Genomic DNA, 25,172 nt, shown 5'->3' with positions numbered 1-25,172 from the left:
AAGGGGGGGGGGGTAGATCTTCTAGATCAGCTTTGTCAGAAGAACAGTGCATTACATAATACAAGAAAGTGGCCTATGGTACTGTTTTACAGTATTTTGAACATTGCAGCCATAAATGCTTTATGCATATATATATATATATATATATATATATATATATATATATATATATATATATATCGTTGATTTTATAGAAAAATCAGTCGGGAAATAATAAAGCCTCAAATAGAGCGACGTTCCCTTATTGAATGCCTTCCATGTGAAATTCGGAGGAGGGCTGAATTAGTTAGATACTCAAGAAATTATGGTACAGCCAGAAAAATCAACTGCATCACGTGGAAGGTGTTATATAAGTGGAAGAGCACGAATTTATACAACTCGTAGATAGTGCACTACGTACAGCAACTGGACATGTGTAGATCATCTGAAAGAAATATGTGTAAACTGTGTTGTCAAATAATGTGTTCTTTATTTCAATTTTGTTTGCACTTTGTCGCTAAATTACTGTTTGTATATGCTTATTAGTTACGTTGTTGTTTTGAAATAAACATTTTCATGTTCTTTTGATAAGTAGTTGCATTGTTACACACACCTCAATGCTTACATGGGAAACAGATGTAAATTTGTTATTTTGAAATGTAACCTTATTAAATTATTGCACAAACTGAATCAAACGTTAGAATATATTATACTGAGTACGAATATTAATTTTATTATATTTAGATTTAATAAAAAAATCATAAAATCAGTCATAAAGACGGTTCAAAGTATATAAATTTACCGCTTGCTTTGTGGATGACACCTGTCATGCGCACGAGTGACCATGAGACCAATTTTCGTGCGAGTAACGGAGGGTTAAATCTACTGTTCAAAATTATATTGGCCACATTTTCTATGTAATCGCGGAATCCACTTACTTGAGATGTCTTTAAGACGCTGAGTTCGGCAAAATGATTGCCAAGAATTCCCTGTCTTCTCTAATATCTTTCCCCCGTAGAATGTTGCGAGGCAAGGCTGCAAAGTGAACAGAGTCAGTAACCTACAATGACATACGGAGATAATAACTCACAGATTCAAATAGTTTTTGGCAGTGATGAATTCTTAGTAAATATTGTAGCTTACGGAAGTAAAATTCTGATCCACGCCTACAGCGATTATATCAGTTACTAAAAATATATTTGAAGCTACAGGAGGTCTTTTGTCAAAATGGTGGCAGTCCCTTCATTTAGATGGCACAACAAATGACAGCCCTCTTAATTCCGAGACTGTTACCCACCTCATCCTTGCAGGAAGGTGTTACGAGCTGAACTAATCCGTAATTCTGGTGAAGTGTCCGTGACGGCCGTTGGGTGCACCGTCTTCGATGGTAGCGTCAACTGAGATGGCCCTCACTCTCCTCCATTGTCGGAACGCGGCAGTGACCCTCTGCCTGCCACCATAATCCTATGTCTCGCCTACACACGGTGGCGAACATAGCGAGTGTTGCCCAGAAGGTAACAGAACCGCATTGTTTTTTATCAGCCGAAAACAATTACACCAAGGCGAAACGTTACATATGTATTATTTGAGGTCTCCTGAGTGAGCGCGCCAAGTTTCCGCCACTTACGACAGATGGCGCAGCTGAAGGACAGTTTCAAAATGGCGTCTGAAGGTGATGTTCGTTACAAGCACCGTGCACTCCAGAGAAAGTAAGTGTGGGGAATATTTACAAACGTTTGTGCAAAGTCTGTGGATCATCTGCTGTCGACAGAAGTACAGTTAGTCGCTGGGCACGGAGAGGGAGATCATCAGATGGCGGTTCGGCAGAGCTCCACGATTTGCGGCGGTCAGGGAGACCATCCACAGCTGTCACACAAGACACACCTGACCTATCCCCGTCGGACTTCCACTTGTGTGGCCATCAAAGGACGCCATTAGTGGAAGACTTCTTGAGAACAATGAGGAAGTGATTCACACGGTGAAGCACTGGCTCCTCCACCAGGACAAGAATTGGTACAGACGGGGCACACACGCCCTTGTTTCGCGCTGGAGGAAGGCCATAGAGCAGAATGGAGATTACGTGGGAAAAGAGGGTGTGTAGATAAAACACCATTCTTTCGTGTGTATAATTCTCATTATGTTCAGTAAAGAGTTGTTGAAGGAAAAATGCGTTGCATTACTTTCTGGGCAACCCTCATACATCTCAAGCAATATTCTGTCTGCTTCTATCACAAATGAGGAGGTGTGAGGCCAAGGAGTACAATTGACAAGACGGCTGCGGTGGTCCCGCGGTTCTAGGCGCGCAGTCCGGAACCGTGCGACTGCTACGGTCGCAGGTTCGAATCCTGCCTCGGGCATGGATGTGTGTGATGTCCTTAGGTTAGTTAGGTTTAAGTAGTTCTAAGTTCTAGGGGACTAATGACCACAGCAGTTGAGCCCCATAGTGCTCAGAGCCATTTGAACCATTTTTGAACAATTGACAAAAAGTTAGTTTTGAGATAATCAAGTTCAAAGTTAAAGTTGAATAGTTATTCTAGGACATAAATATAGAAAACATTATTGCATATCATTTGAAAATATAGTTTTATGTTTATCTCTTTCATATTTCTACAGCAAAAAAATTAGTCATTTAACAACTGTCATTGATAATTTGATGATATGTGTCACTTGTACCCCTTGGCTTCCAAGTGAGAGTTGGAAAGGTGTGATCTCAAAGAAATATTTAAAAAATTTCAAATTATTTAGTATATTATGAATCATAATACATAATGCACATTAAATACAATAATAATTAATGTTGAAAAATCTAGAAAATAGTTTCTTTGCAAATTATAGAAAAACTGAAAATTCCTAATCTTTCCTTTTGATTTTAAAAAAATTAAGGAAAGTAATGGAAACAACTATAAATTTTTTTCTATTAGTGATTTCTTAACCTGAATCACTGTCAAAAATATTGTCATTTTCACCTTCCGAGTAATCACTCTTTGTTATCGACTGTCCTTGATGGTGTGCTGGACATGCTGCTGACAAGGGCCGACACTTATTAGTTTCTCTTGTGGTTTCCCTCTGCAGGAGTAATCCATTTCTTTCATCTTGTGGATGGACTGCAGAAGTGAGTTCTGTGTCAAAACTATGATGCACAGGAGGCACAAATGGTAGAAGGTTCAGTAAGTATTTGTACCTTTTTTCATTAATTTTTGGTGGAGTTGTACTGCGAGTTAGTCTTGGGAGTATCTGAACATGTCTTCCAATGCTTTTTGCTTTCATATTGTGGGTGTAGAATTCAAAATCTTTATTGAAAGTACATTGGTAAAACAATGTCATGGTTCATCTTTTTTGAAGTGAAACCACTGCAATTTTTTAAATTCCCTGTACAGTTTTTAGAAAAAATGGTTCAATTACGTCTAGTGTGACAAAATCCTTGACGCCTTAGTGATTACAATCCAGTCTTGAGGGATGTAAATACCCTTTTGTGAAATTTTTCTACTGCGCTCAATAATTCCAAAGTTTCTGTCACAATCATTAAATGAATGGCCAGAAAGTAGAAACTTACGGTCAATGGTCTGGATGTGAGTGTTGTTGACTATATAGAGCCAAAATTTCACTATGTGTTGACTTTTGTTTTGTCCTCCTGCATTGTCTCTAAATGCAGTGAGATACGTAATAGTTGGTGGCAAACTGTAAATAAATTTCAGTAGGCAAGACATTATCTCTTCACAGCCTCGTGACACTTGACTCTCATGCCATATAAACATGAAGGCTTTTCCTGTACCCAAATCATGTACACACAAATTATAAGTCCACAATTGTCGAGAGTAATAAGCTCGTGAACATGTCAGAACTCGTGTTGGAAGCATTTTCTGTAAGTCAAAACATACAGCCACCTGCCGAGCATCTTTAACAACCAGATTTTTTGCATCCACTACTTGTTTGCGAGCACTTTCTGCTTTTGTAGATGGAGTTCCTTTTCAACAAGAGTACCATGTTTTTTGTCAAGCAATCCATGATCAATGGTATTTTATAGCTTGTCACACGTAGCACATGTGTCTTTATATGGCCTGTGGATGCTAAAATCAAAGCATGTGTTAAAAACATGGTGGTGAAAGCTTTCCCGTACTGGCTCTGTTTCATTTTCTTCACAAAACTCCTTATATAGCTGATACATTTTCTTGAGGTTGAAGTTTCCTGCCAGATACTTCTTATTAGGTGCTTTTTGGCGTGAATAGTGGCTACTGTACTTTGGAAAACTTTTGATGTGTTCCTTTATAAGACCTACTTTAGCTTCATCAATCTTATTTCCAGGGGTTTTATGGCTTTGTTCGTCCTTAGGTGAAATATTTGTAGTTGAAGTGGTTTTGTTTTGCACCAAATTTGTTACTCTCTTGTTAGACACATCTAGGGTCTTCAAATAGAACTCTTTGCAAACTCTTTTGCCCTGAAGAGAATATTGAAGACTGATAGATTTTCTTTTTGTAGCAGTTCCTTTCCTTCTAGTTGACTCAATGACAGTAACAGAAGAGTATAAAAAGGAGGTCTGCAAGTCCCAGTTACCAAGACTCCAATATTCATTAAATACTTCCTGTCTTGTTTGTTGACTGATGTTTTGATTGCACTTTAATTGGCAGTTGTGATTGTACACTCTTACCTTTCTTTCTTTGTGGAACTTTTCTTTGTGATCCACATATTCTTTTCCTTCATTACGTTTTCCATAAATGAGTCCTTTGTGTTCTTTTCTCCCCACATGCTTTACTCTCTTAGAAGCTTTGTGCCCTCCACTGTTTACCTCACTTTCATCAGACCCCTAATTTTCGTCTGAAATGAAGAAGCATAGAGCAGTAAATTAACCTTGTTAATTTTACTTTTTCAGGTAATGAAAGTTGTTTTGATTTCTCATTATTTGTTAATTAATGGTAAATACACAGCTTGTAAAACTTTTATGGGCAGCAAGGCGAAAATGTGAACAAGAAAATGCGCCAACATGGTTGTGGGATGAGGAAAGATGAGGGGAGACAATTCTGTGTAGTACTGTTAACTTCACATTAATAATTCACTATGGTAGAAATTAACGATGCACAGAAGTAACAAAATGCCTCATGAAAGCATAATATTATACAGATATTCACTGCCAAAGTAATGTAGTTATGAGTAGTGTTAATGAATGTGGAATTAATGAATAAATCTTTCGTGGCACTTATAATCAGTTGCTTACTACGTTTGGCAGCGTCTGCAAGCAAAAAACTGCACAATATACTCTGACTTCCACCGAAAATATCGATCAGAAGAAAGGAGCTACTAGGCCAGGAAAATTTTTACAAACTTTAACTTAGTTTACTGCTCATATTGCATGAATTATAGAAAATTACCTTCATCACTAGAGTTCTCCCTGGAGTCAGTATCTACCCTATCTATCTCTGGTTCATACGAAATATCATCATCATCTGTCTGGTCGGTAGCAAAAAAAGTCATTCTAGCGAATAATATCAACAGATTTTCGCTTTAAATATGAAATATACGTATTTTTGAAGTGTTTTATTTTAACACGAGACAATACTATTAATGGTGTACTTAATTGCTCACCTTCGGAGCTGGCAGAAAAGTCCCCTTCTGGAGATGTCGTAGTTACTGTTCTCTCTCGTATTTTACGTCCAATTTACAATAAAAATAATATTAATATTCGTATTTATTGATGAAAGACAGTAAATGAAGTTTGTTTTATCACTTATATGCAATGAAACAACGAACTTCATTTCGTAACAGTAGCACTGCATTCACACACACGCACCACCATTATTGCGGCTTCACATATACCCCTTGGCCGCAAAAAAATATACCCGTTTCTGCAAGTAGTTAAATTTTCTGCCGCCAGATTGCAGCACCAGACAGAGATACACTTGTACCTCTTGTCCCCCATAGTTTTACATATATTAGGAACCCATTTCTGCACTTAACTCATTTTTTCCGAAAATGTCACTTATACCCCTTGGATTCTCACCTCCTCAAATGACCCCTTACCGTATCTTCCCACCACACTGCTGCCTCCACGAAGAAATGTTCTCAGTGGTCGTCCTTCGTCCTGCTTCGTTACGTTAATATTTTACATATTTTCTTGTTCAGGGTAATACAAAAGTTTCTTTGAGAAAAAGAAATCATTACATTGTTATAAATGACACTAATCACAAGCTTTCTGTGACAAGACAATTCGTTTTCAGAGTATATAACTAAACACGTTATGTAACCTTGACACTTTTCTTTTCCTCTATTTCATACAAAATAATTTATAATTGCGTCTACATCTCTAAAAATCACATTGTCATGGCAGAGGATACCTTTTGTTGTGTCTCATTTAAAATCTCCGTGATTCAGCCCATGATACAGAGTGGGATAACTTTCAGTTTATACTCGTCCTCGCCAGCTATTACTTCAATAATCTTCCGAGTCTGTGCAAAAGTGATATGGATGGACTTGCAAGATGTTTGTAGATTTCCGTATGAAAACACTATCTCCAAATTTTATTAGCACATTTTCATGAGATTAAGGCCTCCATCTTTGAACGCCTGTAAGTTAAGATTTCTCAGGATTTCTGCTACTAGTCTGTGACTAAAGGGATGCCTTTTTGGCATGTGAATGCACAGTTTCTGTTCTTTCGGACGTGTCCGCACAACTGCGATGAACGCTGTGTCCAGGCGGCACAGTGGTTGATGCAACTACGTAGTAAGCAGGAGACGACCAGTTTGAATCTAGCTCCAGTACATATTTTCTTTCACTCGTCGCCGGTGACTCCGGATAAAGTCGCGATGCAGCTGACATCATGAACTCCTTAACTTTCCACTCTGCCCTCCCTCTATATTCAGTTTACATAGAATGTTTTTCACTTGTACAATTTCTTTTAAGAGCCAGGCTACAACTATCTGAGCGCTACTTGAAGGTTTTCTCTTATTTTGGCGTTTTATGCTCGCAGCTCACTCCAGTTTTCCTCATTGAGTGAAAGGAATTGACTCTGCCAATCTGCACTTTCTTGGAATTTCTTAAGCGATTCGCACACCAAGTAATTGTTATTTACCTTTCACACTGCGACATCTTTATAGTAAAACAAACTCAGTACATTTATCATTGTTTTGATCGGTTCTTTTGCGTCCAATGCATGCAACCCACGCTTATCTTAGGTATTGTTTACAGATGGTCACTGGTTACATCATTCTTCAACGACAGTTATCTCTCAGTTAATTATTCGAACCACTCTAACACGATCGACTGTGATAAATATTCGTCTAAGATTTTAATTGGAGGTCTTGCTGTACAGATTTTCCTGATAGCTTTTATCTGAACCAAACAGTGCTTATTTATCTGTGTCTTGTACTCACTAAAACTGCTATCAGTACAGATAAACTGCGCATTGCGTAATCCAGCTCTTAAGGAAAGCAACCGTTGTTTGAATAATAGGCCCAAGTATGAATCGGTGTTGCATTAAAAAAACACACACACTACCGCCGTTTAAAAGATGAAAGTTATCTGTGTACTTTTGTAATGTGCAATAAATCAATAAATGATACTCGCAGCTTATGGCCATGAAACAGCACAGTTACTTCATATACTCTGTATCTGTTGCCGGAAATGTGTCTGTCACCTCTATAATTTTCTACTTCGAGGCAACAGTACGTTAACATGGAATTTCAGCACGTGGTGTTGCATAAACATAAATGTTTTCTCCATAGTAATAAAAAAAGGTATTCGTGGTCTGTGGCTGAATAATTGAAACTCTCTAACTCTTATGGAAAGTTAAATACCGAGGAACAACTCAAACCGCAAAGATGACAACGTATCTTTCAGTGGTTAGACAACTTCAGGCACACGAAAAGTGTTGTAAAGGTTAAGGCTAGCGAAAGAATTTCAGTTGCAGTGGAAGTGTCGTAGAAGTAAGTGATGCATTTGCAAGGATTGCAAGAAATCGGTCGGTGATGCCAGTTAGAATTCAGCCTGCCAGGAAAGACAGTGCACAATATTCTTCATAGTAGTCTTTGACTATACACTTATTAAGATGCAGTTGTTTCAAAAGCGTGAAACAAATGGCAAGCCGTTCTCCCTAGCATTTGTTTTAGACCTACTTAATCGTATCATTTATAACCTCCCTACTATATTTTGTTTCTGCATGGAATTTAGTCCAATTTTGCCTCCCACTCTACTAGAGTCTACGTATTTCCAAAACCATGTCCCCACATACTGTTATCCATCTTAAACTCGTACGCTAACCTTTGCTTAAACAGAACCTTATTTGAACTGAACTATAACTGATCTGAATGCAACTTGTCTTTATATTAAATGCGCAACTTAAATAAAACAATTAACTGGCCATAATCAAAATTTCTACTTACGTCGCATCTTGTCAACATTGTTGCAGATTTCTCGAAAGCACAACAGCAAAGAGCAAGCAGGCAGCTGCTAAGCTAGAGCTCCATTTCTAAATAAAATTTCGAACTGTTGCATACCACATGTGGTGAAGAATAGAGAGTAACTTTTCCTGTGACAACGATTTTAGAATGAAAGACATATTCAAAAAGACAGAGTAAAACTTCGCGTGATCTTCACACAAAACATACATCTCAGCAATACTGTGCTTGACAAAGTGATTTAAGAAGGGTACACTACTGTCAGAGAATTTCTAAAAAAAATCAAACAGCTTAATCAGTTAATATGTTAACGCGTGATTCAGGGAAGTGAGGTGGTCTTTCTCTCAGCTCTGAGCAAGTGAACCAAGTTAACCAACAGCTAATAATCATTTCCACAAATTAGGTGTGCAGTGCTGCAGTCTTACCTCAAAATTCTTTTCTTAAAAAAAAGTTAACATGATTCAAAATTTATATTCCTTTCGCTTTCCAATATGTACCAATATATTTATTCATGCTGTCCTTTAAAATAAATCTTTCTTTATCAAACAGATACAATCACAAGTCAACACAGCAGTATTAAATACGTCCACCACCTACCACACTTTAACTAAGAATGTATCAGACGGCACAGAGGCGAAGACTGTGCCACGAAGAGACAAAAGCTTACTTAAAAGTAATGCAACTTGCTCTCTCTCTCTTACGTGTACATCGATTACACACAAACACCAAAATCACAGGTCCACCTTACACATTTTGCGTTACGAACCAACTTTCTGCGTTTATAAATGCACAGTACTCGAGAATCTACGGTTAGACATTTCCTACAAGATCGCACAAGAACAAGGCAACACTAAAATAATTATAATAAAAGTATACACCTATATTAGTGTTCCACATAACATTAGTGATTCTTGAGACCTGTAGTTAATAGAATATTACTGTTATTGCTTAGATAAATTTTGTAAAAATTTTGTAAACAACCATGAGCGAGAAGTGTTTGAGCTGCCTTAGGAATGTCAGTTCTGGGGTTCTGTGTAGCTGTTGTGGCAGATGGTTACATTGGGGTGAATGTAGTGGCATGGGAATCGGGGAAGCAAATGGGTCTCTTCCATGCTATAGCAGAGTATGTTCAAGGGACGGAAAATAGCCGAACAGGATGGGAAGATTAGAGCCCTTAAGGGTGAGCTGGATAATCCAACATAGTACTAAAAGCTTTTTCCCAACAAATAAGATGGATTCTCATCCACATATGTAGTAGCTCACTGAAACAGAGCATTTTTCCAGATAGATTGAAATATACTGTTGAATTGTGAATTGCAGAGTAGTCATGTAGATGTAGATGTAGATATGAAAAAGGAGATAGGTCTGATGCTAACAGCTGCTGCCCAATCTCACTTCTGTCAGCTCTATCCAAAATTCATGAAAAAGTAATGTACTCAAGAGTAGCATCACATATTTGTAAAAATGAAATGTAGCAAAATGTCAGTTTGGTTTCATGCTTTCACTGAACAAAAATTAAATGGATTGAATAGCCGAACATCACCCACTGGGATATGTTGTGATCTCTCAAAGGCTTTTGACTATATGAATCATGAAATTCTTCTCGATAAGCAGAAGTGTTTTGGTATGAGTGGGACAGTGCACAAATGGGTTAATTCATATTTAACTGGTAGGATGCAGAAGGTTAAAATTAATGGTACACATAGTCTGCAAAAATCAGCAGAGTTCTCTAACTGGGGAAGTTTAAAGAATGGTGTCCCACAGGGTTCAGTCTTGGGTCCCTTATTGTTATTAATATGCTGATGATACAAATATAGTAATCACACCAAAGAAACAAGAATCAGCCGAGGAAATTGTAAATAATGTCTTTCAGAAAATTATTAAGTGGACCTGTGAAAATGGACTCTTCTAAAATTTTAAGAAAACACCATTTACACAGTTCTGTACAGTAAATGGCATAGCACCATTGATAAATGTAGACTATGAACAGAAGTCTGTTGCTAAGGCAGAATATTCGAAATTTCTGTGTGTGTGCATTGATGAGAAATTGAATTGGAAGAAACACATCGATAATCTGCTGAAACGGTTAGGTCCAGCTACTTATGCTATTAGTGTTATTGCAAATTTTGGTGATAAACATATCAACAAATCAGCCTACTATGGCTGTTTTCATTCACTGCTTTCATATGGCGTCACATTTTGGGGCAATTCATCATTAAGAGAGAAAGTATTCATTGCACAAAAGTGTGTAATCAGAATAATAGCTGTAGCTCACCGAAGATCACATTGCAGACATTTATTTAAGGAACTCGAGATATTCAAAGTACCTTCGCAAACATATATTCACTTGTAAAATTTGTTATTTATTATTACAAAGTAACAGCGAAGTGCTGTTCCTTTACGACCAGTGTCGTTGGGGTTGGCTGCCTCAATTATCAAAACTTTTGGACAAGCCTACCTCTTCGGTGCAGAGCTTTACGTTTCTTCATAAACGCTAGTTTCTAGCGGGTTGAGAAGCGTCAAATATTGTCCGCTCTCCCCACTATCACACCTCCCACAAAATACTCTGTAATTCTTCAGTTCGTCGTATATCTGACCTATCTGACCTAGCCACAACACGCGTTCCGCGTTGCCCTACGCGATAACGGACGTTTAATCCGATATCGGCTTCTTTAATTCCGTCGGCGAATCACATTGTATTGAAACCTGCAGTACCCTTATTGCTTTAACAGCGGTCTGCCTCTTCCTTAATGACCGGTACTCTACTTTCATCTTCATTATGGACAGTGATCGCTTTGTCAACCGCCGTTTCAAATGCTATTATTGTTACCGCGGATGCGTTACTCGCTCTGTCTTCTTGCACATTCTGCCATTGCCTATTTATCCAGTCAGATCTGTCATCCGATGTTGTCTGACTTTTTTCTGGGCCGCCACGGTCTTTCCACGCCTGGTGGGCCCCAAACCGGCGCGGCTAATTGTTTCCCTGATTAAGTAAGGCAGAGCCGTTTCTATCCGGCTATTGCAGTTGCTGTTTTACTCCCGCCTACAATCATTCTGCTGAGAACCACGTACCATATTCACTTGGCCTCTGCCATTTCTACTATTATTGTTCTCACTATAACTATTATTGTTATAGTGGTGTGAGTTGTTATTGCTATGTTGGTGGTTACCATTATTGCCATGGTTACTGCTATCATGGGTGTTGCTGTTGTGGTAATTGTTGCTATTACCACGACTCTTAAAATTTTCGCGCCTGTTCCGCCAATTGTCTTCATCTTCGACCTTTTCTGAGACTACATAAATCGTTCTGTAACTACTGCCTATTTACCTCTTGGAATCACCTGGAAGATTCTTCCACAACTCTCAGAGAATCCCCTATTCAGTCTGTCGATCACGAAAAAATTTGCCGATCCAGTTTTCGCAAAATTCTTTCATCGAGACGCGCGAGTTTGCGTCGTCGAATCTTGACACTACGAGATCCCACCATACACTCTACTTCTTCTATTCTGACCAATATCCTTTCTAGAACGCATTCTTAAGATCGCAACATCGAGGTTTAAGCGCCATCGCTTAGCCTTGCCCGCTAGCACTGCGATTGCAGCGCTAATTTTTCTCCTATCCGTCCACGATTGAGGCAATAGCCTTTCGCAATTTTTAATTAAGTTGTTAACATGCAATCCAGTCCATTTTTTGAGGGGATTTAAACGCTTCTCCTTCGCTAAGATTTCGATAGTGCGTGCTTGGCATGACACATAGTGCAGCTGTTCGTCTAATCTCTTTTCTAGTTAGGTTACTTTTGAAACTATTAGGGCAGTGATCGTCGCTAACGTTACCACTTCCCTCTTTTTTTCATCACACACAGTTAATTGTTTCTTCACTTTAGCGTCTGTGCCTGATACTAAAGCCTGCGTATTTGCAACCCTTTCCCTATAGTCTTTTCTCGCTTATTCTACTTTTCAATTACTCTGTTTTCAGTGATGGCAGTTATTACAATTGCAGTTCCTGTTAGACCCTTGCTACTTTCGTCTCAGAACGACTATTTGTGCTTCCTATTTTTGACCGTACCTCTGCCATGTCCTGCTTAAGCTTACCGATTTCGAAATCGATTGCAATTATTTCTTTCTTGATTTCATCTACTTTCGTGTTAATATTAATATTAACTCCAATATTATTGTTGTTGTTGTTGTCTTCAGTCCTGAGACTGGTTTGATGCAGCTCTCCATGCTACTCTATCCTGTGCAAGCTCCTTCATCTCCCAGTACCTACTGCAACCTACATCCTTCTGAATCTGCTTAGTGTACTCATCTCTCGGTCTCCCTCTACGATTTTTACCCTCCACGCTGCCCTCCAATGCTAAATTTGTGATCCCTTGATGCCTCAAAACATGTCCTACCAACCGATCCTTTCTTCTAGTCAAGTTGTGCCACAAACTTCTCTTCTCCCCAATCCTATTCAATACCTCCTCATTAGTTACGTGATCTATCCACCTTATCTTCAGTATTCTTCTGTAGCACCACATTTCGAAAGCTTCTATTCTCTTCTTGTCCAAACTAGTTATCGTCCATGTTTCACTTCCATACATGGCTACACTCCAAACAAATACTTTCAGAAACGACTTCCTGATACATAAATCTATATTCGATGTTAACAAATTTCTCTTCTTCAGAAACGCTTTCCTTGCCATTGCCAGTCTACATTTTATATCCTCTCTACTTCGACCATCATCAGTTATTTTACTTCCTAAATAGCAAAACTCCTTTACTACTTTAAGTGTCTCATTTCCTAATCTAATTCCCTCAGCATCACCCGATTTAATTTAACTACATTCCATTATCCTCGTTTTGCTTTTGTTAATGTTCATCTTATATCCTCCTTTCAAGACACTGTCCATTCCGTTCAACTGCTCTTCCAAGTCCTTTGCCGTCTCTGACAGAATTACAATGTCATCGGCGAACCTCAAAGTTTTTACTTCGTCTCCATGAATTTTAATACCTACTCCAAATTTTTCTTTTGTTTCCTTTACTGCTTGCTCAATATACAGATTGAATAACATCGGGGAGAGGCTACAACCCTGTCTCACTCCTTTCCCAACCACTGCTTCCCTTTCATGCCCCTCGACTCTTATTACTGCCATCTGGTTTCTGTACAAATTATAAATAGCCTTTCGCTCCCTGTATTTTACCCCTGCCACCTTTAGAATTTGAAAAAGAGTATTCCAGTCAACATTGTCAAAAGCTTTCTCTAAGTCTACAAATGCTAGAAACGTAGGTTTGCCTTTTCTTAATCTTTCTTCTAAGATAAGTCGTAAGGTCAGTTTGCCTCACGTGTTCCAACATTTCGACGGAATCCAACTGATCCTCCCCGAGGTCTGCATCTACCAGTTTTTCCATTCGTCTGTAAAGAATTCGTGTTAGTATTTTGCAGCCGTGGCTTATTAAACTGATAGTTCGGTAATTTTCACATCTGTCAGCACCTGCTTTCTTTGGGATTGGAATTATTATATTCTTCTTGAAGTCTGAGGGTATTTCGCCTGTCTCATACATCTTGCTCACCAGCTAGTAGAGTTTTGTCATGACTGGCTCTCCCAAGGCCGTCAGTAGTTCTAACGGAATGTTGTCTACTCCGGGGGCCTTGTTTCGACTCAGGTCTTTCAGTCCTCTGTCAAACTCTTCACGCAGTATCGTATCTCCCATTTCGTCTTCATCTACATCCTCTTCTATTTCCATAATATTGTCCTCAAGTACATCGCCCTTGTATAAGCCTTCTATATACTCCTTCCACCTTTCTGCCTTCCCTTCTTTGCTTAGAACTGGGCTGCCATCTGAGCTCTTGATATTCATACACGTGGTTCTCTTCTCTCCAAAGGTCTCTTTAATTTTCCTGTAGGCAGTATCTATCTTACCCCTAGTGAGATAAGCTTCTACATCCTTACATTTGTCCTCTAGCCATCCCTGTTTAGCCATTTTGCACTTCCTGTCGATCTCATTTTTGAGACGTTTGTATTCCTTTTTGCCTGCTTCATTTACTGCATTTTTATATTTTCTCCTTTCATCAATTAAATTCAATATTTCTTCTGTTACCCAAGGATTTCTAGCAGCCCTTGTCTTTGTACCTACTTTATCCTCTGCTGCCTTCACTACTACATCCCTCAGAGCTACCCATTCTTCTTCTACTGTATTTCTTTCCCCTATTCCTGTCATTTGTTTCCTTATGCTCTCTCTGAAACTCTGTACAACCTCTGGTTCTTTCAATTTATCCAGGTCCCATCTCCTTAATTTCTCACATTTTTGCAGTTTCTTCAGTTTTAATCTACAGGTCATAACCAATATATTGTGGTCAGAGTCCACATCTGCCCCTGGAAATGTCTTACAACTTAAAACCTGGTTCCTAAATCTCTGTCTTACCATTACATAATCTATCTGATACCTTTTAGTATCTCCAGGGTTCTTCCACGTATACAACCTTCTTTCATGATTCTTAAACCAAGTGTTAGCTATGATCAAGTTGTGCTCTGTGCAAAATTCTACTACGCGGCTTCCTCTTTCATTTCTTAGCCCCAATCCATATTCACCTACTATGTTTCCTTCTCTCCCTTTTCCTAGACTCGAATTCCAGTCACCCATTACTATTAAATTTTCGTCTCCCTTCACTATCTGAATAATTTCTTTTATTTCATCGTACATTTCTTCAATTTCTTCATCATCTGCAGAGCTAGTTGGCATATAAACTTGTACTACTGTAGTAGGTGTGGGCTTCGTATCTATCTTGGCCACAATAATGCGTTCACTATGCTGTTTGTAGTAGCTTACCCGCATTCCTATTTTCCTATTCATTATTAAACCTACTCCTGCATTACCCCTATTTGATTTTGTGTTTATAACCCTGTAGTCACCTGACCAGAAGTCTTGTTCCTCCTGCCACCGAACCTCACTAATTCCCACTATATCTAACTTTAACCTATCCATTTCCCTTTTTAAATTTTCTAACCTACCTGCCCGATTAAGGGATCTGACATTCCACGCTCCGATCCGTAGAATGCCAGTTTTCTTTCTCCTGATAACGACATCCTTCTGAGTAGTCCCCGCCCGGAGATCCGAATGGGGGACTATTTTACCTCCGGAATATTTTACCCAAGAGGATGCCATCATCATTTAATCATACAGTAAAGCTGCATGTCCTCGGGAAAAATTACGGCTGTAGTTTCCCCTTGCTTTCAGCCGTCCGCAGTACCAGCACAGCAAGGCCGTTTTGGTTAATGTTGCAAGGCCAGATCAGTCAATCATCCAGACTGTTGCCCCTGAAACTACTGAAAAGGCTGCTGCCCCTCTTCAGGAACCACACGTTTGTCTGGCCTCTCAACAGATACCCCTCCGTTGTGGTTGCACCTACGGTACGGCCATCTGTATCGCTGAGGCACGCAAGCCTCCCCACCAGCGGCAAGGTCCATGGTTCATGGGGGGATATTATTGTTAACAATTTTTATTGTTTTGTCTTGATCATCCATTTTACTTAACTGTGCATCAATTTTACCATTAATTCATTTGGATGAGCACTAATTGATTCTAAGTGAGCTTTTATTGATTCGGAAATTTTACAGTGCCTAATCAAATTTTACAGTAAGTAAGGCTATCGTTACCGAATGAAAATAATACCGGTTATATGGACAAAAGTGTACAACAGACGCTTCTGAAGGAATAATCTATTCTAAACCTAATCCAAACACTGATGATAATTTTGAAATTGGTAGAAATCTAGTGCAATCGCTCACGAAACACACTGAGGGGAAAAGGATACATACAGAAGCACATAGTCATTCACTCATCGTTCCATTTGTGGTAGGAAAAGAAACGACAACGGTGATAGCAGCTAGACTCTGCTGTTCATCATGTGACAGGTTGTAGCGTTCTGAGGCGCCTTGCCACGGTCCGCGCGGTTCCCCCCGTCGGAGGTTCGAGTCCTCCCTCGGGCATGGGTGTGTGTGTTGTCCATAGCGCAAGTTAGTTTAAGTTAGATTAAGTAGTGTGTAAGCTTAGGGAGCGATGACCTCAGCAGTTTGGTCCCATAAGATCTTGTCACAAATAGCTTGTAGAGTATGTACACAAAAGCCCGCCCGGTTAGGCGTGAAGTCTAACGCACGGCTTTCCGGACTGGGAAGGAGTGCCTGGTCCCCGGCACGAATGCGCCCGGAGGACTTGTGTCAAGGTCCGGTGAGCCGGTCAGTCTGTGGATGCTTTTTATGAGGTTTTCCATCTGCCTCGGCGAATGCGGGCTGGTTACCCTTACTCCGCCTCAGCTACACTATGTCAGCGATTGCTGTGCAAACAAGTTCGCCCATTACTCTACCACGCAAACATAGGGGTTACAGTCGTCTGGTGTGAGACGTTCCCTGGAAGGGGGGGGGGGGGGGTCCACTGGGGGCCGACCCGCACAATAACCCTGAAAGAATGGTTCGTTGTGGGGCGGCGGAGGGGTGAAGTGGACTGCGGTAGTCCTCTTGGGGTTGTGGACCACTGTGGCTGCGGCGGGGACGGAGCATCTCCGTCGTTTCTAGGCCCGCGGTTAACATACAATACAATGTTTACAAAAACAGTTAGAAATTAGATGAAACAGAAACTTGGAGTGACAATGAGATGAGCGCACCTATGACCGACCACCTAGATCCTTACACTGAAGACACAGTCTTTGGAAAATACGTGACTAGGGCAACGAAAAGTGAGGCAGACAGATTCGAGATGAAGCTATGCGAACATTAGGACAGAGACCAGCCGAAACGGAGAAAGATAACTATCCAAAACAACAGAACAAAAAATGGCCGTTTACACTACACATTGAGGTGACAGAAGTCATGAGAAAGCGATATGCACATCTATAGATGGCAGCAGTGTCGCGACCACACGGTATAAAAGGGCCGTGCACTATCAGAGCTGTCACTTGTTTACTCTGGTGATCCACGTGAAAAGGTTATTGCCGCACGACGGGAACTAACAGACTTCGAACGCGGAATGGTAGTTAAAGTTGGTGCCTTGAACATTCCATTTCGGATATCATTAGGGAATTCAATATTCTGCGATCCGCAGTGCCAAGTGTGTACCGAAAACACCAAAATGCCGGCATTACCTCTCATCGCGCAGTGGCTCACAGCCATCACTTAACCACCGAGAGCAGCCGCGTTTGCATCGATTTGACAAGCAACACTGAGGGAAATAACCGTAGAAATCAATTTGGGACGTACGAAGAACTTATCCCTTAGGACAGTGCGACGAAATTCGGCGTTAATGGCCAATGGCAGCAGACAACCTATTCGAGTGCCTTTGTCAACAGCACGACATCGCCTGCAGCGTCTCTCCTGGGCTCGTGGTCATTGCGGTTGTACGCCAGACGACTGGAAAACGGTGGCCTGGTCAGATGAGTCCCCGAATTTAGTTGGAAAGGGCTGAGGGTAGAGTGGACCGCACGAGGCCATGGACCCAAGTTTTCAACAATGCCCTGTGCAAGTTGGAGGTCGTTTCATTATGGTGTGGGCTGCCTTTTACATGGAACAGACTGGCTCTTCTGGTCCAACTGAACCGATCAGTAACTGAAAATGGCTACGTTTGACTATTTGGAGACGATATGCAGCCATTCATGGACTCCATGTTCCGAAACAACAGCGGAATTTTTACGGATGACAGAGTGCCATGTCACCCAGTAACAGTTGCTCGTGAATGATTTGAAGAACGTTCTGCACAGTTCAGGCGAATGTATTGGCCACGCAGGTCGTCCGTCATGAACCCCATCGATCATTTATGGGACATAGTCGAGAGGTCAGCTCGTACAGAAAATCCTGCACTGGCAACACTTCCGCAATTATGGACAGCTGTAGAGGCAGCATAGCTCAATATTTCTGCAGGGGTCTTCCAACGACTTATTCAGTCCATGCCACGTCGAGTTACTACTCTACGCTGGGCAAACGTAGGTCTAACACGATATTAAGAGGTATCCCGTGGCTTTTGTCACCTCAGAGTTGGTCACTGGTGCAGAAAAACAGCCAATTTTGCTTCTAAATCAGCGAATTTCCTCTCAAAATCTACTTGTATAAAATATTACAAGAATGGAAAGGAATAGTTTCAGTGGTCTGCGGGTAACAGATCTGTAAGTGCAGTGTACACATTGGATCTTTCCACGAGACATCTAAATCATTTCTGATAAAAGCAGGTATGTTTCTTTCAATATGGATGGGTCTGAGGGATGCCTTTTGCTAGCTGAGACTGCAGACAGTCACGATAGTGAGAGTCTGTTTTTGTGACTTACGCTGCACTTTACGTACTGGCTTGGTGTTGTCAACAGATCGCGCATGCAGGAAAAGCTGTACAACAGAGAAATCTTCCAGATTTCCTGAGGTATTTGCTATCACATGTTAGCACGGTTCACCTAAATTATGGGTGCAGAACTGATGGCCAGATACATTCATATGAGGTGAGTACCCAATACACCAATATGAGAGTACCTCAGACCAATGTATCACGAGTTTAGTTCTACACAACAGTCAATTACAGGAGTACTATGTCGGAGAACGTCCTGTAAAAGTTTATAAAAACTTGTGGTCATTGTGACACAGTAAGTAGATTAGCTCAATTCCATAGATGCAAAAACTAGGTCCCTTGGTGCATTCAGAAAGTAGTAGCAGTAGATTCATATCATAGATCCGAAATAGATTCGTAGCAAGCTGTAGTAGTCGAAGAAGAAGAACATTTACATTTATATTGTAGATTCACATAAATCCTCAACTAGCCCTTACTGACCACACACGTTTTTTGATAGATGATAGCATTATTCTTTAACTAATACTGATTTTCGCTGTAGCTGGGGTTTTGTGTCTTGGAAATTGGCGAGAAGTCGTTTCCAAGGAGAGTTTTGGGTGAATGGTACAGTCAGTACTGCAGGTGAAGGGAATGTTGACAGTGCAAAGTGCACACTTCATGAATGTCAGTACTTTCCAATGATGTACTTTGGAATGATGTTCACTATTAGTACATATGATGCCAGAGATTTTCGAGTTCAGTCCCATACAGAACACGTACATCTAAGATTTCATGCTTCACTATGTGTTTTATGTTGTACGTAGCTCGTCAAACATTTCCACAAAGTTTCCAATGAATGCAACTAGAACTGAAAAGAGAATAAATGTTTTGGTCTGCTAGTGTCACATGTATAAGCCTAGTACAGGCTTGAGATGTTTCTACTGGATTTGGAAATACTTTCTGATGGTTTCTTCAACAAGGTCACTGCAGACTGATACCCTCATCAGTGTGAGCTAGTGTTTTGTCCCGTATGATCCCAGTGTAGATGGTATGTCAAATTCCATTCTTCATGACCCAGCTACAGTAAAATTGTAACACACCATCGCATACATCAGCATGTTACAGCAAAATTATAACGCCTTATATCAGAATTGCAAGAAATTGGCTCAAGTTACGGGAAAATTTGTAACAAATTGTCTCATGTTACAGCAAAATTTGTAACATATTGCTGTATGTTACGCAAAAATTGTAGAAACTAACACATTTTACAGCAAAACTGTAACCAATAGTCAATTTTCGATCGAAATAGGTGAATTTTTGGTAGAATCAACGAATTTCGGCTGAAATTAATGATTTTTCGTCAAAATTGGTTTGCTTATTACATACTTTGGAGCCTATGTTATCGATTTCCGTATAGCTTAGCACTTTATAGGAGACAAACGACTGTTAAATTCCCACTGGATTTTCACAACTCCATTTCTGCTAAGTGTAGAATCCAAGATGATTGACTTGGTGATACTAGGTAAGGCTGCGTGACTGTCATATCACTTGTGCTAAGAACAGAATCCAAGATGACAATCAAATATGGTGGATCTAGACCATATGTCCTGGGTTTTTTCCAGCCATCACATTGGAAGTAGAACACTTCTGCTAAGTACAGAATTGCCAATATGAGCATTGGAGATTTATATAGAAAACGTTGTAAATTATGTAACAATGACGACGTACTTTATAGTGTAAAGCGCCAATAGAGCGATTCAGCTCAACAGATTTTGATTATATGTAATGCTTGGTTGCTGATACACACTGATTAAATAATAATTTTTATTGACCTGAAGATGGCTCATCAATGAGCTGAAACTAGTAATCGATTAAGAAATTTTAGCGATCTTCACATGGGATTTTTATCCACACATTTTATACTCAACTATTCACCATCACTGGTTGGAAATTTTATTTGTGCATATTGTTTTCTGAGTAAGCGTATACAAATACAACAACAGACACAATAAAACCACCGAAAGCTGGGTCGACTGATGCTGAAGCTGAAAGAAAATTACGATCCGATGCTTTAGCTCAACAAAAAGAAATGTGCTGTGTGAATAACCAAACAGTGTGTTGTTGTACCGTCAGTCGTACAACAACAATAACAACAACAATAACCAAAAAAAGATTTAAAGCAACATCTGAGGATATAATTGGCTTACAAAACAGTACATTGAAATGAACCTGCTATTTAGCGAGGAAGTTGCCTCATATGCAATAACAAATTTTCCCCTACGCAAACAATGTAAACGACTATAGTACACAATGGTAAATCCTTTTAATTAAAAGAAAAGGTACATAGTCAACAGGGATAACGTACAATATTAATCTAAATCCTTAGTACATTTATCCCACATTCCGAATCTATTGTACTGCAATTGATTCTCGTCTTCTGCTTGCAAAATATTTATACAACAATTCACATTAATTAATATGAACTACCTGATATCCACTGTGTAAGTGTGTAATCTTTACTTTTCACTTCTCGACACTATATTATGTTATGTACACAACCTCTCAGGAAATCAGCTGTAAGCTGCTTTGTTTATGCGCTTCAAATTTAGCTTGATTTAGTTAACTTAGTGTTACGGATGATGAGAATATGATTAATGCAATCAGTACCTACAAAACTTCTTTTCCGAGTCAGTAGCATCTCTGCTTACTAAAGTTGCTTTCACTAGAAGCGCTACTGATAGGTACACAGGAAGCCTCATTGTTGACTTTCAAAAGGACACAAGAATTTGTCGTCCTCCACGATAGAAGGTCTGTGAACTCATCGTATGAACTCGGTTACGTTCGTGTAAACAACGTTATTCAACATTTGGCACACATCTTCATGAATTTTTGCTCTTCTTTCTTCGAGCAAAATTAATAGTCCCTTGAAACAGGAAAATTTGAAAATTGGAAATTTGTGAAGCTCTTATGGGACCAAACTGCTGAAGTCATCGGTCCCTAAGCTTACACACTACTTAATCTAACTTAAACTAACTTACGCTAAGGGCAACACACACACCCATCCCCGACGGAGGACTAAAACCTCCTACGGAGGGGAGCCGCACGGACCGTGACAAGGCGCCCCAGCCCGCTCGGCTACCCCGCGGAAAAGGCTGCCACGTACTGAATGTAATGTAGTTCATTTAGAAATTTCTGTTTTGAAAACAGCTCCGTCCTTTCGTTTAGCTTCTGCACTGTCATATAGTCGGCTCCACCTTGGCAGTGATCTAATGACTGGCACTACAAATGGCTCTGTTAGCTCATTTTCGTCTTCCAAATTGTCCGTGACCCCCTTGAAAGCCTTCTCTTAGTCGTGCTGTGATATATCATCGTCTCGTATTTATTTGAATCACGCAGAACGGTCTGTGTTCGGGCTTTCTGTGCATGAAACGATTCGAATATCAAGTATACACTGTTCCGCTTACTTTCTACATCCTGCTGTAATGTCTCTATAGTCTCGCTACTAAGCCACATCGTTTCATAAAGCCTTCAAGTCAGGATGGAGTCATATACTACAGGAATCTCATTCATTAAGAAACTGTCATTGAAAGTGTACCTTTTTGGTCTAACAATACAGTGCAAACGCATGGGAGATGTTTGTGTGAGATGTTTCTTGATGTTAGCCCCCTGATCCGTAACGAAAGTAACGTATCTTAGTTCAAAGGAAGTTAACTGTGACTCTGTCATTAGCTCATATACTTCGGTAATGACATGTTCACCAGTTTTGGCAACATTAGGAATCCTTGCACTTAAAAGTACACTGTTTTTAGTTTCCATTTGTCTGTCGACTTACCAGCACAGCTAGAAGTGACAGTCACATAATGGCTCTTAGAATCTCTGTCTGTTCACAGATCGCACGTCGTTGAACACTGCTTTTTAACAATTGCGCCTTTCACTTCTTGAATAAGTTTACGTCTTATTTGATCAGGCAAATCCGTAATATATCGCGCTGCAGTCTCCTCCCCCCCCCCCCCCCCTTGAGATAAGATTATACATCCCGCAGAACTTAACAATGTTAAAAGGTTCGAGGTCTGTTGCATGCACACATCAAAACATAGGTTCCTAGTGGATGTTTAATCAGCACCGGCAGCTGCTACAACTAAAAAATGTCGGTTATTCTTACATTTATCTGTATTCATTCCAGACGTACTTCCCTTATAAACAAGCAAGTTCCACAGTTTTTATTTTGACACTAAACGTAACGAACTGGAAGGTGTGTATTTCTTTCAACAATCACTTGAAACAGTCGTAATAAACGCACTCATGTATGTTTCGTGGAAACAATTTTGTGTGTAGTTAATGGACACAGCAAAGGACAAATTTCTTTAAAAAATGCTACATCAACGAAGCTATTCGACTAATCAAATACTTATCAAAAAAAAAAACACCAAACAGCCGTATGTTTTTAAGTTATTTTATTTACACGACCAGTTTCGGTATCTCATTCAATGCCATCTTTAGGCTCCTATGCACTCCATGTGTAGAGTATCAGACCGTTGATGCATGCATAACCGGAGCTATGAATGTCTGGATTCCGTAAATTTCCTTTTTTGTGTGAAGTGTGCGCTTCGAAAACGTGACTTGTCAAGTCCTCGAAGTACACATTCCACAAAAAAATACTTCACATTATCTTCCTTCCTTATTTCGTTATTAATGCCATTTAGAAGAAATGTGAACTAGTTTGGTGACATACTCACCAAGGTAGCTGAACTGATGTTTTTTTTTTTTTTTTTTTATCCAATCACACACCCAAGCACGTCTCTTGTTTCTTGTCTTATGCAGCGAATTCATGCAGAAAATTATTAGCTCCGCGACAGCTCGTTTCGGATACGTGTTTGGCACTCACAAAATAACTAAAGTGTACACTGGCGTCGCTGACTATGGTCATATACGGAATCATTTGCGCGATACATCTTTCATGAGGCGACTTGCAGAACCTAATGTCGTCGTGGAAACTAGCCTCAAATTATGTAAAGGCAAATTCCTTAATAATTCCTTTCAAAAAGATATGGTCAGCTTCCTGTCCCATCCTTGTCGGGCTCGAATTCGTGCGCTGCCTGTAATGAATCCATCTGCGGCAGGGCGTGACACCTTAATCTTTCTTCTTTATCTTTCCATGACAGCCTCAATCTCTCGAAGGCAGCTAGGTAACGGCATAAATAAACAACAAAAAAGAAAAAAATGTTGTGTAAGTGACCGACAATGTGCCTGATTCGCTTTATTTTCAGTTCCCTCAATAGTACAGTTGACCTGTGCACAAACTGGGTACCGTACACTGTAAGATCGAGCATATTGATCCGATGACGTCCGCTGACACTGTGAGACTTACCTTAAGGTATATGTTGCAGATAAGAGTCCGGTTCAGACAGGAAACCTGGTTAGCGCCGACACAAGTAGCAAGGAAATAGCGCCTTGTTCTGCCTTTTGGTCTCCGACCGGTTGGACCCTGTTTCGTCAGAATCAAATATTCTGGATCTGTAGTGTTGACAGGTCCCCTTCGTTCTACATTTATAATCTTTGCCTAAGTGTAAAATGTCGAGAAATTTAAAATAATTAATATTCTCCACTCCTAAGTCGCTACATTTCATCTGTGCTGAGAGTCAACTTGCCCCAAGTTTAAGTACACTTGGGCTATGCTTGTATTTTTTAATGTTTAAACAATTTCCTCTATCCTTCTGAGGTGACAGATTAATACCCACAGTTTGGTATGCAAAAGATTAGACGCATCAGGTGGTAACGGAGTGAATAAGCACAAGCAGTGTATTTCTCGTTATTAAAAAAAAGCACAATAATTTTCCTTGAAATTAATCAATGAAAATATATAACTACTTTGCTTGTAAAATTAAGAAGTTACGGGAGACTTGGTCATTCTCGATGCTTACAGTAATGGTATCTGTAAATACATGTCTATGAATGGAGGGCGCAGTTGTTAGAATGGTTACTGCTGTTACAGTGGCAGGTTATGAGCATTTAAGTACGTTTTAACGTGATGTTATAGTCACAGCACAAGCGATGGGACACTGCATCTCCGAGGTAGCGATGAAGTGGGGTTTTTCCCGTACGACCATTTCACGAGTGTACGGTGAATATCAGGAATCCGGAAAAAGGTCAAATCTCCGAAATCGCTGGGGCCGCAAAATGATCCAACAAGAATGGGACCAAAGAAGAGAATCGTTCAACGTGACAGAAGCGCAACCCCTCCGCAAATTGCTGCAGATTTCATTGCTGGGTCATCAACAAGTGTCAGCGTGCCAACCATTCAACGAAACATCATCGATATGGGCTTTCGGAGCCGAAGGCCCACTCGTGTACCCTTGATGACTGCACGATACAAAGCTTTACGCCTCGCCTGGGTCCGCCAACACCGACATTGGACTGTTGATGACTGGAAACGTGTTGCCGATTCGGACGAATCTCGTTTCAAATTGTATCGAGCAGGTGGGCGTGTTCGGGTATGGAGACAATTTCATGAATCCATAGAACTTGCGTG

The sequence above is a fragment of the Schistocerca gregaria genome, chromosome 1 (genome assembly GCF_023897955.1).
Source record: "Schistocerca gregaria isolate iqSchGreg1 chromosome 1, iqSchGreg1.2, whole genome shotgun sequence".
NCBI lineage: Eukaryota > Metazoa > Arthropoda > Insecta > Orthoptera > Acrididae > Schistocerca > Schistocerca gregaria.
The sequence above is the reverse complement of the archived record's forward strand: the minus strand, read 5'-3'. Positions refer to the sequence as shown.